The sequence below is a fragment of the Cricetulus griseus genome (assembly GCF_003668045.3).
Source record: "Cricetulus griseus strain 17A/GY chromosome 1 unlocalized genomic scaffold, alternate assembly CriGri-PICRH-1.0 chr1_1, whole genome shotgun sequence".
Classification (NCBI taxonomy): Eukaryota; Metazoa; Chordata; class Mammalia; order Rodentia; family Cricetidae; genus Cricetulus; species Cricetulus griseus.
The window spans coordinates 88603226-88618736 of record NW_023276807.1 but is presented as its reverse complement, the minus strand read 5'-3'; the positions used below and the strand labels follow the sequence as shown (position 1 = coordinate 88618736).

The 15511-nt window shown below is 39.8% G+C and overlaps 1 long non-coding RNA gene and 1 other non-coding gene across 4 annotated transcripts in view; both read left to right on the top strand.

Moving 5' to 3' along the window:
* The window catches only part of LOC103160225, a 42754-nt gene extending 33761 nt beyond the window's left edge, over positions 1-8993 (top strand). For 2 of the 3 annotated variants that reach the window (XR_003479664.2, XR_004772342.1), the window contains 2 exons: positions 3066-3288; positions 5009-8078. This is a non-coding gene — a transcript (uncharacterized LOC103160225). Of the gene's footprint in view, positions 1-3065; positions 3289-5008; positions 8079-8935 lie in introns of those variants that run through there. The other variant, XR_003479666.2, reaches the window with a different exon arrangement.
* A 95-nt stretch (positions 8994-9088) lies between these two features.
* On the top strand, positions 9089-14559 carry LOC118239643. The gene is made up of 3 exons (XR_004772341.1): positions 9089-9154; positions 10499-12585; positions 14501-14559. It is a non-coding gene; the product is annotated as an uncharacterized LOC118239643 (long non-coding RNA).
* Positions 14560-15511: the final 952 nt, after the last annotated feature.

Sequence of the window (15511 nt, the reverse complement as noted above, 5' to 3'; positions counted from 1 at the left end):
CAGTAAGTTATCTTAACTACCGAAGTACCCATCATTTCAGCCCCATGCTTAATGTTTTCAATTCTTTGTATAGCCTAGATATTAATACCCTGTAGATGTATAGTTAGCAGTGTTTTCCCCTACTCTGTAGGCTTTTGCTGGACTCAGTAAGCACATTCTTTTAGTCATGTTAAAAGTTTGTAATCTCATGAGGTCGTATTTGTCAATTGTTGTGATGATCAAAACTTTTAGTGACCTTTCCTTCTTTAATTTTCACTGTTTTTTAAAAATATTTATAGGGGCAAAATGGCTCAGAGCATATGAGCTTTTTACTCTTGTTTCCATTGTCTGATTTTTCACCTACTTAGAAACTTGGATCACTCCCCACACCTCTTATTCTTGATGTTTTGTTTTGAGACAGAGACTCATGATACCAGAGCTGGTTCCAAATCTACTGTCTCCCTGCTTCTAATTCTCAAATGCTAATTATGTCTGGGAACTACTGCAATGGATGTTCTTTATTTCCTTTGAAGATTCTCCTGAAAATCCCAATTCAGAATAATCCCTGAAGCCTCTGGAAAATTTTACAATGACACCCGGGAATTTATGCCATTATAGTTAAGACTGAATAAAGAAGGTGTTACCCCCATTACTAAACAGTTGTACTGCATTTGGATCAAGCCCTAGGCAAACCCTCTTTCACTTAGGTATGTCGATCTTTATCCAAGAAAGCTCAAGTATGTTTCAAATGCTCAGTTGTTGTTAGCAAACTTTCTTTTGTATTCATACAGAGGATACTGACTCTTGCAGATGTTAAATATTTTGCCTAAATCCATACAGCAGGTGCATTAAATATCTCCAACTTAAGCCTATGTCTCTTTAAGTTTCAGTGTGTGTGAGAATTTTTCAGGGGGGCCTAAAAAGCTGTTGAGGGGTAAAGTGGGTCGTTATTCATCACTCACCAAGTTTGTACATACAAGCTTCCTCCTAAAGTCATAGGTCACTTGGTTCATATCCTGGGTTTGAATGTTCAAAATTCCCAATGCCCATCTCATAAACACACTCACAGTGATGAGGACATATCCCAACTGTGCTCACTTACCTCTGCCACATCTTCCTGGGCACATCAGTGAACCCAATGGAATCCATGGGATGGATTCTGAAGTGTAAGCACTGTTGTCTTGCTTTCCAGTTTCCTGGGTGGCTGGAGAGAGTTCTGGGAAGATCTGGCAATCAGAACTGTTCAGCAGGCACAGCCTAGTTCTCAGAGCAGAAATGGCTGACCTATTCCAGAAAGACATTAACTTGGGTAGGGTAAAGGGTTGAGATATCACCATCATCTCATCACTTTCACCTAATTATCTAACAAGTGCACACCTCTGGAAGGATTTCCATTTACCACTGTAGAAACTGCCCTCTGATAGAGACTAAGTAAGAGCTGGGGATATCCTTCAGTTGGCAAAGTGTTTGTCTAACATATATAAAGTCATGGCTTCTTTCTAATCACCACATAAACAGGATGTTGGTACAACCATGTGATCCCAGTGCTGGGGATTATGTGTATTAGGATCAGGAATTCAAGGTCATTTCTGACTATATAACAAGTTAGAGGCCAGTTTGAGCTGCATGAAACCCTGTTTTAACAATGACAGGGATGATGATGATGACAAAATTAAGTAGTTTTCTCAGAATCTCATAGCTGATGTGGGACAAGTCTCATCTTCTTTCCAAGACTTAAATCTGTTCAGTCTCAGTTCTTAGGCTGTTTAGCAGTCACAGTCGTGATGGCCATCAAGAGTCTCACAGCACAATACCTGGAGATATTTTCCATTAGTTAGGAAGTGCCACTATTTTACTGATGGCCAAAGTGACCTGAGATACACATGACAGGTATTGTGTGGGGAAGAAAAAGCAAACATCTTTTCACACATGTGCCATCTTTCCTCTTTCATTAAAGGGTAACTATCCATCTTTATCATTTCTATGGACACTCAGGACAGACCATTGAAGCACAGGCTTTCACATGGGTACAAAATAAACAGAGCCTCAGTGAGGTGCTGGAGAATATAGTCTGGGGCCAATTTTCAAGCTGGAGGTAGTTGATAGTGTCAAGAGGCCTTCGAGCCAGCTTCCATAACATCCCACTTGAGGAATATTCAAATTGATAGTTGATTTTGCATTTGTGTAGTTAAGGAAACAGTGTCTTTTCTATGATACGAAAGAAAGTTAAAGGGATAGTGTAGGTTTTTCGTCTATTCTTCATTACTTTACTTAAGCCTCTGAGTTAAACTGGTAGAAGAGTGAAACCAAGCAAAATTGGACATTATCTGTAGTCCATTGTCACCATTGTTATTTTCAGTTTATCCTGGTTTAAGCTTCTAGTTCTATGTCTCTGTTGTCCAGTTGTTCTCTGTCTCTCAGATTTAGTCAAGGATTCGAGGACAACTTTAGATTTTTTTTTTTTTGGTGTGTGTGTGTGTGTGTGTGTGTGTGTGTGTGTGTGTGTGTGTGTGTAAAGCAGGTGTGTATATGTCAGGGCATGCATGTGGAGGCCAGAAAACCAGCTCAGTTGTTGGTCTCCATGCAGTTTGACATAAAGTACTTTTGTGCTATTTTGCTGTATTTTCTAGCTTGCTGACCTGCAAGCCTCCATGAATCTCCTGTCTCCTCCATCTCCCTGTAGGAGCACAGGGATCATAGATATTGTGTAACATGCCCAGTTTTTATGTGTGGGTCCAGAGATTGAGCTCAGGTCCTCACACATTTGCTTTTACCTATGGAGCCATCTCCCTAGGTCTGCTTTGGTTCCTTTAAGTTTCACTCAACACTAAAATGTCTTAGCTCCTGAATTTTGGAAGAAAATTCTCTAGATGGGATCTTTGGTATTGCACTCTCTCCCCTGATACTCTATCCCCATTTTAGCTGGAGATGAAAAGTGGTGTAAAGGATTGCATTCTGTATGCTGCCTTTTGTAAACAGCACTAGCCTTAAGAAACCTTTGCCTTACAGCTTCCCCTTAAGCTCTGTCTTCCCTCCCAGAAGCTATAGCATTTGTCACAAACAGAACAAATGTCTGCATTTTCCAGATTCCATTAACAATGTGAGAAGGGCTCAGCCAGAGGCTAGTGCCTTTATTCTCACCCTCTGAAGTTGAGCTCACTCTTTGCTGATGGTGATATTTGGAACTTGATGGGACACCAGATGTGCCGGCAGCCTTTCCTTAATGTGGAACTCCTATGATCAGAAAGCTGAGTGGCTATATTTGCATATGAAACTGTTCTCTATGGCAGTGCTGGGAATATTAAGTGGGTAAGTTCCAAGGAGCTCTGGAGACTCGAGTCCTTAGCAATGATTTAGGAAGACCTGTTGCAAACAACTCCAGTTAAATTAGCAATCTGTGCAGTGGATGGCCTTGATATAGGCCTTAAGAGTATCTCACATCCAGCTAGAACTTATGGCCCTTCATTTCCCTGAGTGCTCTGGGGATGGATAAAAAGAGGATGAAGATTCTACCCTAAGGGAACTTACATTCTAGTTATCTCAGACACACACATAAGAACTTTATAAGGTGACATATGAGCAAGGTGAGAGTGTGAGGCACACTGTTGTATAAACACTGAAGGGAACAAGTGAGAATAAAATAATGTTGTTGCCTTTCTATACATTAAATATCCCTCAACTTAATACAGAACAGATATCATTATTCATTATAAGTAAGCTAGTCATAACTTTCAAAGGTTATGCTTCTAATGGTAGTTTATATTAACACAAAAATGGAAATAAACTGTTACTTCTTTACTGGGGAATTGTAGTGTTTCCTTTTACACAGAGCCCTCTGAATGCTCTGTGTCTGTTCTAGTTCATAGTTTTGGAGAGTTTCTAAGTGACTAGTGACATGGTTAGTTTTGTCTTCCATATCTTCCAGCTATCATATTCTCATTAAAACCCTTTATTTTTGAAAACAAATCTAAAGTGATCACAAATATTCAGATGGAATTTTTGTGGTCTTCCTAGTCAGATTTACAAATATCAGGCAATATGAAACTCTCAGCCCTCATGAAACATCTAGTCATAGGTTACTGTGCTATACTCTAGAATTGTCTCATTCACAAGCAAGAATTCTCTAATGAGACACAAAAACACAAGGGTCATAAGCAAATATAGACAAAAAATGAGGTGCAGTACAAAGTGCTGCTTAGGCTCACCAACCACCAAGGGTCATTTGGGACGATTTTGAAACAGTGGGTGACAAGTCATGAATGTCAAGCCCAAAACTTTGGCTGCAGAATCAGAGTCTAAAGAGCTGACAATGGCTTACTTTATTCTTTCTCAAGACCCTGATTAGAATACCACGGTGACTGTAGCCCAGTTCAGAGCTTGTTTCACAAGATTGCAGTCAGAACTGAGAGGCAGCAAAGAGAAAAATAAAGCTGGAATAGAACTGAAAAAAATGAATAGAACTGTGAAGGCTTAATCTCTTAAAGATATTTTCCAGGTGGATTGGCTGAGCTGTGCAATGTTTCCAAACCCGTAGATAAATCTCATAGTCAATCCTGGTGTCACCAATGACCCTTAAGATTGGCCCTCCACCTCTGTCATGAAAACATTTCATGGATGCTTTATTTTTTCTTGAAAAGGAGACACCCCTAGGTTTTGGAGTTTGGGCTTTCTCATTCCACCAAGGGTGAAGTGTGCTCTGGTTGGATTAAACCTTTACTACAGGGATGTTTGAGAATAAAGCTACAGGGTCTTTTTATTAAATTTAAAATCATGGGTTGCATGCTGAATGTCCTTCATTCTGTCTGTCCCATTGTTTAAATTCATCAAATAGTCACCCTGGAATTATTTCTAACAATCGGGATGACTTCATTTGTGTTTGTTTTCCTTTTCTATTAATACATGACAAACTGTGAAATTTACCATTTGACCATAACCAGGCCATGAAATTTGTCATCTCTCTATATAATTTACATGGAGCCTTGGCTCTAGATGCATTTCAGAAAGGATGATTGCTTTCTGTCTGATGCAGAGAACAGAACAAAGGAGGATTGCACACAGGACAGAACAGAAGCAATTCGGAACAGACATCAGGAGGGATTTCCATGCCTCCACCCAACTGAAACTGCTGTAAAACCAACTGAACTGCACCTACTGCTTCCCAAGGAAGAGGGTGATGGGACAAACCAAGGCCTGCCTAATCAAGAAAACGGTGGAATAACGTTCTGGGAGAGGTTATTTAAAAGCAGAGATGTGCTGACAAAACAGGAATGGATTGGAGGGATGTGGTAGGAAATGTATCGTGTAATGTGGGGAGTCATTTGGAAGCAGAGTTTCAGAAGAAAGCCACCAGAACAGTACAAGAGCTTAAAGCTTGTTCACAAGCTATTGTTTAAAGAACCATGAATTTCCCCTTCTCCTTCCACTCCCTCTTCTTTAAAATTGAATTCAAATTGGATTCTTCTATTTGAGATTCACACACACACACACACACACACACACACACACACACACACACACACACACACACACACACACGTCTTCTGAACAATATGTGGTTAAAGTTAGACTAGATACTTTTCAGGAAAGATCCTGCATCTGTTTCTAATGACCTTCTTGGTTATAAAGAGGAGGGAAAATCTCTCTGCCCTGTGCTCCCACAGCAGAGCCTCTCTGACAAGAACAGGAGTCTATCTATCACCCTATGACTGATGTGCCAAACACCTGTGAACTGAATTCTGAGAAGTAAAGTTAAAATTGTGGCAATAACAAACGACACACTGTAGAGGAGGGCTACTGGGCTAGTAGACTACGTCATTTCACTGTGGGTGTGGCTTTGGTGTTTTTTTCTTTGAAAGAGAAACATGACAGTGTTTGGGAGCAGACGTGACTACAAGGGAAGGTGGTAGGAGGGAGGAGATGCCCAAGCCATGGCTCACTCCCCAGTGTTCCTGTTCCTTCCTGAGCAAAGGGGAAGTGGGAGCATATATAGGTGTCACATAACTGCTAGGGGTCCTGGAGACTGAGAAGGGTGATGTAGAATGTATTACAATTGAATCATTTACATCATCTGAGAAGGCCTCTGGTTTTCTAGTGTGCAGTGTGACAGGCTGAAAGTGGACTTTCAGGTCTATTGTAGGTATCTAGGAGGAACTGATTGAAGAGAATGGTGCTGGGCCCGTTGCCTCAGGAACCATGGTTGTCTTCACCTAGAGTGAGTACAGTTTTCATGGACAGCAGAGAATCTCAAAGGCACATTTTGTTATCACTTTATGACCCCTTTCACTGATTTCTTCATAAAAAGTAGGTCATGGTTTTCTCAAGTCAGTCATTACTACATAAACCACCTGCTTCTGGTACATTTTAACCTCTGCCTCCACTTGCAAAACCTCAACTAAGAAAATAGTTGGTTTTCATAATTATATAGAAAATACAGAGGAAAAAGAAAGCAACACCCAAATGTTTTCATTCCATACCAATCATTCTTCAAACACTTGGACTGCTTGCTGTTCCTGCCCTTTCCTAATCACAGTTTTCTCCTTGTTGCTATTGCTTTTCTTACTGCATTTTTTATTTCTTGTCATTGTTGATGCTTTAGTTTCTTTTTATTTTTGAGACAGGATTTTTCTTTATAGCTTGGATGCCTTGGAACTCCACTGTGCAGTTGAGGATGACCTAAAACTCTCCTTTTCCTAATGTTTTTATTTTTATTCCTCTCTCTCCTTCTCCCTCCCCCTTTCTCTGTGTATGTGATTTGGGGGCAAATTAATGTCATTACACCTATGTGGATGTCATAAGACAACTTGAGTCATTTCTCTTCTTCATCATGTCAGTTCTGGAGATCAAATTCAGGTCCTCAGGCTTATCGATAGGAGTCTTTACCTGCTCAGATGTCTAGCCTTGACCTTGAACCCTTATCTTCCTACCTCAGCTAGAATTACAGGTATGTTCCACAAAGCCCAGAAACATCTTATGCTTCAAAATATTTTAATAGACACAATAATTGTGAGTGTTTATGGGCTGTAATGTGATATTTCAATTCATGTATACAGTGTATCATCTATCTATCTATCTATCTATCTATCTATCTATCTATCTATCTACCTATCTATCTATTTATCTATTCATCTATCTACTACCATCATCTATAATGCCAGTTTAGGCACCCTCTCCACTATTTCTGGTGGTTTTAGCTGGAGTCATCCTTGTGGATTCCTGGGAATTCCCCTATCATCAGGTTTCTCCCTAGCCCTGTAAAGTCTCCTTCTATTGCGGTATCTCTTTCCTTGCTTTCCCACTCCATCCCTTCCCCAACTTGACCATACCAGTTCCCTCATGTTCTCATCTCTCATCCTCTCCCCTTTGTTGCTCCCTCAGTTTACCCAGGAAACCTCATCTATTTCCTCTTCCCTAGGAGATCCGCGTGTCCCTCGTAGGTTCCTTCTTGTTACCTAGCTTCACTAGAGCTGTGGGTTGTAGTCCGCTTACCCTTTACTTTACAGATAATATCCACTTCTAAGTAACTACATACTGTGTTTGTCTTTCTGAGTCTGGGTTACCTCACTCAGAATGATTTTTTTTTTCTAGTTCCATCCATTTGCCTGCAAATTTCATGATGTCATTGTTTTTTACAGCTGAGTAATATTCCATTGTATAAATGTACCACATTTTACTTATGCATTCTTCAGTTGAGGGGCATCTAGTCTACTTCCAGGTTCTGGCTATCACAAATAATGCTGTTGTGAACATAGTTGAGCAAGAGTCCTGGTGGTATGCCCAAGAGCGGTCCTGAAGTAGATTGATTCCAAATTTTCTGAGAAACTGCCAGACTGATTTCCAAAGTGGGGTTGTACAAGTTTGCACTTCCACAAGCAGTGGAATAGTGTTCCCCTTACTCCGCTTACTTCTCCAACACAGGCTGTCATGGGTGTTTTTTATCTTAGCCATTCTCACAGGTGTAAGATGGTATCTCAGAGCTGTTTTGATTTGCATTTCCCTGATGACTAAAGATGTTGTGCAATTCCTTAAATGTCTTTCAGTAAATTCTTGCATATTGCCTTGATATTCCTTCCTGATTAAACTTTTCAATTATACTTATTATATGCATGTTATACTAATGATATTTGTTTCTATGTATTTGTGGACAATTCTGATGATTTTGTAGAAAAAAATTCCACCACATTTAGTCATTAGTTAGGGAGGTGGGCCTCAGTGGTGTGGCTTTGGCATAGACTGGGTAATGGATTTCAAAGCATTGTTCTTGGAGTCCTCAGGCAGCAATACACAACTTCTCACAGCTGCCACAATATCACAGACAAGAAAAAAGTGTGACTGACCATGGAAGAAACACCTAAGTCCCTCTTTGCTGATGACCACAACAGTGGACTATATCCCAAGGCAGTGCTGAGGGGGTCACTTTTGGTTGTAGTTACCAAAGTCGGTCAACTGTGGATGGGGTAATAACATAATATTATGCTTTGATCTGCAAACTCTTTGTTCAAGAAATTATTGTGCAAAATAGTCCAAGAAATTGTCAGACCTAGAGCAAAGGAGTAGCAGCCTACAATCTACACCACCAGAGAAGCTAGGAAACAAGGAGGACCCCAAGAGAGACATACATGGTCCCCTGGAAAAGGGAAAAGGGATAAGATCTCCTCAGCTAATTGGGAGCATGGGGGAGGTGAGAGGGAGTTAGAAGAAAGTGAAGGGGAGAAGAGGAGGGGAGAGGAGGACAGGAGAGAGCAGAAAGATCAAGTCAGGGGAAGAATAGAGGAGAGCAAGAAAAGAGATATCATAATAGAGGGAGACATTATAGGTTTAAAGAGAATTCTGGCACTAGGGAAATGTCCAGAAATCTATAAGGTTGACCCCAACTAACAATCTAAGCAACAGTGGAGAGGCTACCTTAAAAGCTCTTCTCCGATAATAAGATTGATGAGTACCTTATATGTCATCCTAGAGCCTTCATCCAGTAGCTGATGGAGCAGAAGCAGACACTCACAGCTAAACACTGAGCTGAACCCTGGAACCCAGTTGCAGAGAGGCGTCAAGTCCAGGCTGGAGAAATCCACAGAAACAGCTGATCTGAACAAGGGGTTGCTCATGGACCCCAGCCTGATATCGGGCAAACCAGCATAAGACTGTTCCAGATCCCCTGAAATAGAATGTCAGTTTGAAGGTCTGGTTAATCTATGGGGCCTCTGGTAGTGGATCAGTATTTACCCTACTTCATGAATGAACTTTGGAAGCCCAATCCACATAGAGGGATACTCTCTCAGCCTAGACACACTGGGGAGGGTCTAGGCCCTGCTCCAAAAGATATGACAGACTTTGGAGGTCCCCCAAGGAAGGCCTCATCCTCACTGGGAAGCATAAAGAGGATGGGATAGGGAGTTGGTGGGGGGCAGGGGAGGAGGGGAAGAGGGGAGGGAGAAGGAACTGGGATTGACATGTAAAAGAAGTTGGTTTCTAATTTGAATAAAAAAGAAATTGTCAGAAAGCCATATGGAAGTTACTTTAATGACACTTTTTACTTATTTATTTCATTTGTTAAATTGTGCTCCAGAATCCTTCACAGCCCTGAAGATTCTGAGAGGTTTATCTGTTGTTCTTCAAATATGGAAGAAAATAAATACCTACTGGTTCAGCTTAAGTTGCCCAGGTCATAGTAATTTATTATGGTCACTCAGAATGTTCTGTCTTTCAAAAGTATTGCACATTTAACCCTTGAATTTTGACTAAGCAAGCTTTTTATATATTGGACCTCTTAATATACTGCCAGCTTACATGCATTTTAACTAGATATTAAGTCATTTTAGAATTGAGCTTTGTGCAGAATGAACAACAGTATCTGGTTTTTCAGTGGAGTCTTTAGGGTCCCATGTATAGAATTATATCATCTACATTAAGGGACACCTTGCTTATTTTCCTACTTGTAACCCTTATATTTCCTTCTCTTTTTTTCTTGCTCTAGGTACCATAGTTCTTCACTAGAGTAGGAATGGGGTGGACACTCTCCTTTTGTTCCTGATCTGAATGCAAATGCCGTAAAGTTTCCTCCAGTCAATATGATGTTGGCTGTAGGTTTTTTGTATATTATAGTGAGATAAGGTCCCTCTGTCACTACCCTCTCAATGATTTTTGTGGTGAAGGAGTGTTGGATTTAGTAAGACCCTTGAAAACACCCAAGTATGTGGTGTCTTCAGCAATAAGGTCTTATCACGATAAGTAACTCAAAACAATGAAAATATCCTGTATTGTTATGGGGATCTCTGGAGCATCCCTGACCAATAACTCTAGGAAGATATCCTGTCCTGTTACTGCGACATTGATTTAACAACATACATCTGTTAAGGCTAGCATCGACTGTTCATGAATGGGATTTGATCTAAAATCCTTTTAAAGATTTTATTATGAAACTAATTTACCAAATAATGTGTTTCTTCTATAAGGTTGGTTCATATTTCCTTAGTTTTGATTGATTTTTTAATTTTATTTCATTCTTTAACCTTGAACTTTGCAGGTGATGACACTGCCCTACATTGTCATGTCAAGCAAACACATGTCTGCTTTCACTATTGGTACTCAGGACATCCAGCATTATGTTCCAAGCAAGGATAGCCAATTTTGCATCATCAAACATTACATGTGTTCAAGGTGGTCATGTGAGTGAAACACAGCATCTTTCAATCTACTGTTGCAAATAGGTAAATCATTTTTTTATTTGATAATTACAGGTACTTCCAAACTTCAACCAGTCACATATATTGCCATGCCTTACAATTGGCCTCTGTCAATTAGCTTTCATAATAAAAGTAAATATATTCCCTTCTTACCATCTTAACCTGCCATGCCTTATATGATATCTCAAAAGAAAACAGAATCCCCCAAAAGAAGATAGTAGATGAAAGAAGATTGTTCAAAGCAAAGTAGACAGATAGTTACTTTTTGTCAAAACAAATTGTACAGACATGCTGCTGAATATAATTCATAGGAATTTGTGTAAGTCATAACACGTGACAAAATGAGATTTCCTCCCATCATTGACTAATCCATGGGATGATCCCTGTATCACAACAAGCCTGGATTTTGTAGCTAGTGAGTGCTGTGTCTTCCCTGAAGGTAAGAATCCCATCTTCACTTCATTTCCCTTTTCTGTATGTTTTTTTGAATAACTTTTCTGTGTGTATTATCAGAATACAAAATGGTGTTGTGGGAAAATATAGACAATAAATGTTAGTGTAGAAGCAAATTTGTTCTCCATCATCATTTCTTGTGATCTATACTATTTTTATTTGTATATGTGTGTATGCTTGCATGCATGTTTGCAAGTACTTGCCTGCGGGTACACCTGGATTCCAGGAGAGAATGTCAGCTCTCCTGCAATTGAACTCTAGTCTTCTGCAAGAGCAGCAAGCATCTTGACTACTGAGCTAGCTCTCCAGGCTGCCATCTTTTTTGTTCCTTAAACTTATCAACCTCCTCCCTTATGCAGGGATCTTGACCTACTGTCTTCTGTGCCTAGAATCTTCTCTCTAGCCTTGCATACTTACCTCTTCACCTCAAGTCATTATTTCCCAGATGCCACATGCTTATCGAGTCCTCACTGGATGATTCTATTGGAGGTGCAGCCCACTCATGTTCCCTACTCTGCTGCCATTTTCTACCTAACCCATAAGCAGTTGGTATTATAAGCATATATGGTATATGCTCATCTCTGTAAACTCTACCAAAGTAGGAAACTTAGGTGTCTTATTTTCTGGATAAAGATGCCTAAAATGATTCTGACACATAACAGATACCTCCTGATTCTAGCAATTTCCTGGCAGAACATTTAGAGAATGAATTGTGGAATGAAAGGATGTATTGAGTCTGTAGTTAGGCAAGTTCTGGGTCCTTTCCTCCCATGTCCCCTGATGCTTTGAGGTTTTCTACAGAGTTCAGGCATCTTATCTTCATTGCCCAGACCCTTCTCAGCTGCAGAGTCTGACTGATTCTTCCATCTAGTCATATTTTCCTCTTTGCATTCGGCTCTACTTTCCATTACACAAGCTTATTCAAAGTCTTCTTTCTAGTCTGCATGGCTTTCTTTTAAGGATCTGATGAAATCCAGGGCCGTCTGCTTTGATTCACATTAACGGATCACAGGAGATTAACTCTGTAGGCCTTGTCTTCTTCCCCCTTGCATTTAAAAAACAGCAAATTAAGAAAACAACCAAACAAATAAACAACAACAAAAAATAAACTTCCCCCTAAGCATTTCCCCAAGTTTTACTTCTTTATGACCCATTTTATTATTTCAAAAACAAGTTTATTATATCGCTTATATGGTCAGAGCAGGGTGACAGATGTTTACCAATTGGGTGATAAGCACACAACCTTCCAAATTTTCAAAAACTGGAATGAATCTGCAGAATTCATAAAGCTGATAAAGAATAATTTGAATCATGTGCTGTGAACAGCTGGTTGTGCAGGCAGTTGGTTTTAATGATCATATCTTTCAGTCACAAGAGGAATTATCATGCACTCAGACTTGTACCTGAGTGTGTTCCATGGAAGAAACCTACCTCCTTCCTGGCTACCTGTTTTCATTTTCCTTCTGGAATCAGGGTAAATATTATTATGTGTGTTTTTAATTTTTTAAAAAAATCTAAACATATTAAGCAAATACAAATAAGTCCTCCAGCCTCCATTTACTAAGCATAGAATTACAAACATGACACCATTCTAGCTTCATATTCTGGCTTAATATGATAAGGCTGTCAACAAAATTATTCAAAGGTTTTAGAAGAAGGACTTTTGTAGAATATTTGAAGTTGCCAAATGATGCCATTGATTTCAGCAGTGTCTTTATATGCTCAAAGTCATCAATTTTGTGTAATATTTAACACTGTGTGATTTATTAAATCACACTACAGACTATTACAATATTTTCTGATAAATGATGTTTTAATGGGCCTCAAATAATATTTTAAATAGAAAGTTAATTAAATTTATTATCAGAGTTAGATATTGACTTTATTATTCATGCAGCTATCCTAGTCAGACATCAAAATAAGTATTTTTCATTACATGTAATGAGGTATAAATATTTATGTAAAATTATAGATCACTCTACTTCCAAGAAGTATGTAAAACTAAGGCAGTATCCTTAATAATATTTTGTTTGGAAATAAGAGCTAGGAGATGGTACCTTTCAGACATCACATACTGTGGGTGGCATGTGCTGGGATGGAGCATCACATCTCAGGGGCACAGTGGAAGCTGCTGTCCTATACAGAGATGGAGCGGGGGGTTGTTTTGGTTTTGTTTTTTGTACAGTTATATCAGCTTTTGGCAAATTCTGCCTTAAATAGGTAAAATAACCCAACAAATTAGTTTTTATTTTTTTTCACTTATGAAAACTCACACTAGCTTAGAGATTCCCCATTTAGATAATGTAGTGTGTGTGTGTGTGTGTGTGTGTGTGTGTGTGTGTGTGTGTGTGTGTGTGTGTTTGCTCATGTGTGTGTGAGTTCCATGGATTAAACTGATAATGGCATCCTGGGATCAGAAGTCAAGTTTCAATAACTCTTTGTGTAGCTAGGAAGGGCATACCCTTGAAGATATTTTTAAAATGCCTGGTTCCCAGTGCCCTTCTTCGTGCTGTTTGTCCACAGAGAACTGGTGAAAAACAGCAGTGTATCTCCTGATCTTGATTCAGTGCTGAAATCACTGGGCTGTGGCTCAGATGTCACCCTGAGTGTGACAGAGAAATAGCCTGGGTGGGAGGCTATCAATATGTAAGTTTGTCAGCTGTTGGAGAAGATGCTTACAATGGGTGGTTAAAAATGATAAATGAAATATGTCTTTCTGAGCACACTGAAAATCAGCAAATATCACCCCTATAATCCCAAGTAATCAAATGGAGTGTTTCAATATTGTAGCCCATATGCAAATAGCTTGGATCTTTCATCCAAAAATATAGGATTTAAAAACATTATATTACTGAACGCAGTGCCTCAGACTGATTGGCCATTACTGGGACCTCCTGAAACTGAGAAGCTTCTTCTGTAAGGCAAAGGACACAGTCAACAAGACAAAACGACAGCCCATGGATTGGGAAAAGATATTCACCAACCCCACATCAGGCAGAGGGCTGATCTACAAAATTTACAAAGAACTCAAGAAGCTAGTCTACAAAACACCAAATAATCCAATTAAAAAGTGGGGTACAGAACTAAATAGCAATTCTCAATAGAGGAATCTAAAATGGCTGAAAGACACATAAGAAAATACTCAACATCTTTAGCCATCAGGGAAATGCAAATCAAAACAACTCTGAGATACCATCTTACTTCTGTCAGAATGGCTAAAATCAAAAACACCAATGACAGTTTATGCTAGCTAGGATGTGGAGAAAGGGGAACACTCCTCCACTGCTGGTGGGAGTGCCAACTCATACAGCCACTTTGGAAATCAGTATGGCAATTCCTCAGGAAAATGGGAATCAGTCTACCACAATTACTGGTAATTCCACTCCTAGGCATATACCCAAAAGAAGCACATTCAAACAACAAGGACATCTGTTCACCGATCAGCAGCATTGTTTGTAATAGCCAGAACCTGGAAACAACCTAGATGCCCCTCAACTGAAGAATGGATAGAGAAAATGTGGTACATTTACACAATGGAAAAACAAACAAACAAACAATGCATCTTGAAATTCGCAGGCAAATGGATGGAACTAGAAGAAACCATTGTGAGCCAGGTAACCCAATCACAAAAAGACAAACATAGTAGGTATTCACTCATATGTGGATTTTAAACATAGAGTAAAGGATTACCAGCCTACAATCCACACTGCCAGAGAAGCTAGTAAACAAGGAGGACCCCAAGAGAGACATACATGGTCCCTTGGAGAAGGGGAAAAGAACAAGATCTCCTGAGCAAATTGGGAGCATGGAGGGAGGGGAGAGGAAAGTAGGAGAATGAGAAGGGGAGAAAAGGGGTAAGGAAGACATGATGGGGCAAGGAGGTTGATTTGGGGGAAATACAGAAGAGAGCAAGGTAAGAGATACTATAATAGAGGGAGACATTTTAGGTTTAAAGATAAATCAGGAACTAGGGAAATGTCTGGAGAACTACAAAGATGTCACCAACTTACAATCTAAGCAACAGAGGAGATGCTACCTTAAATGCCCTATCCTGATAATGAGATTGATGACTAATTCATATGCCATCTTATAGCCTTCATCCAGAAGCTGGTGGAAGTAGAAGCAGACACCCACAGCTAAACCTTGAACTGAACTGAAATCCAGTTGCAGAGAAGGAGGAGTGATGAGCAAAGGTTCCATACAAGGCTGGAGAAACCCACAGAAACAGCTGACCTGAACAAGGGAGAGCTCTTGGTCCCCAGACTGATAGCTGGGAAACCAGCATGGGACTGATCCAGACCCCCTGAATGTGGGTGTCAGTGAGGAGACTTCAGAAATCTATGGGGACCCTTGTAGTGGATCAGTTCTTATCCCTAGCATAGTAATGGACTTTGGGAGCC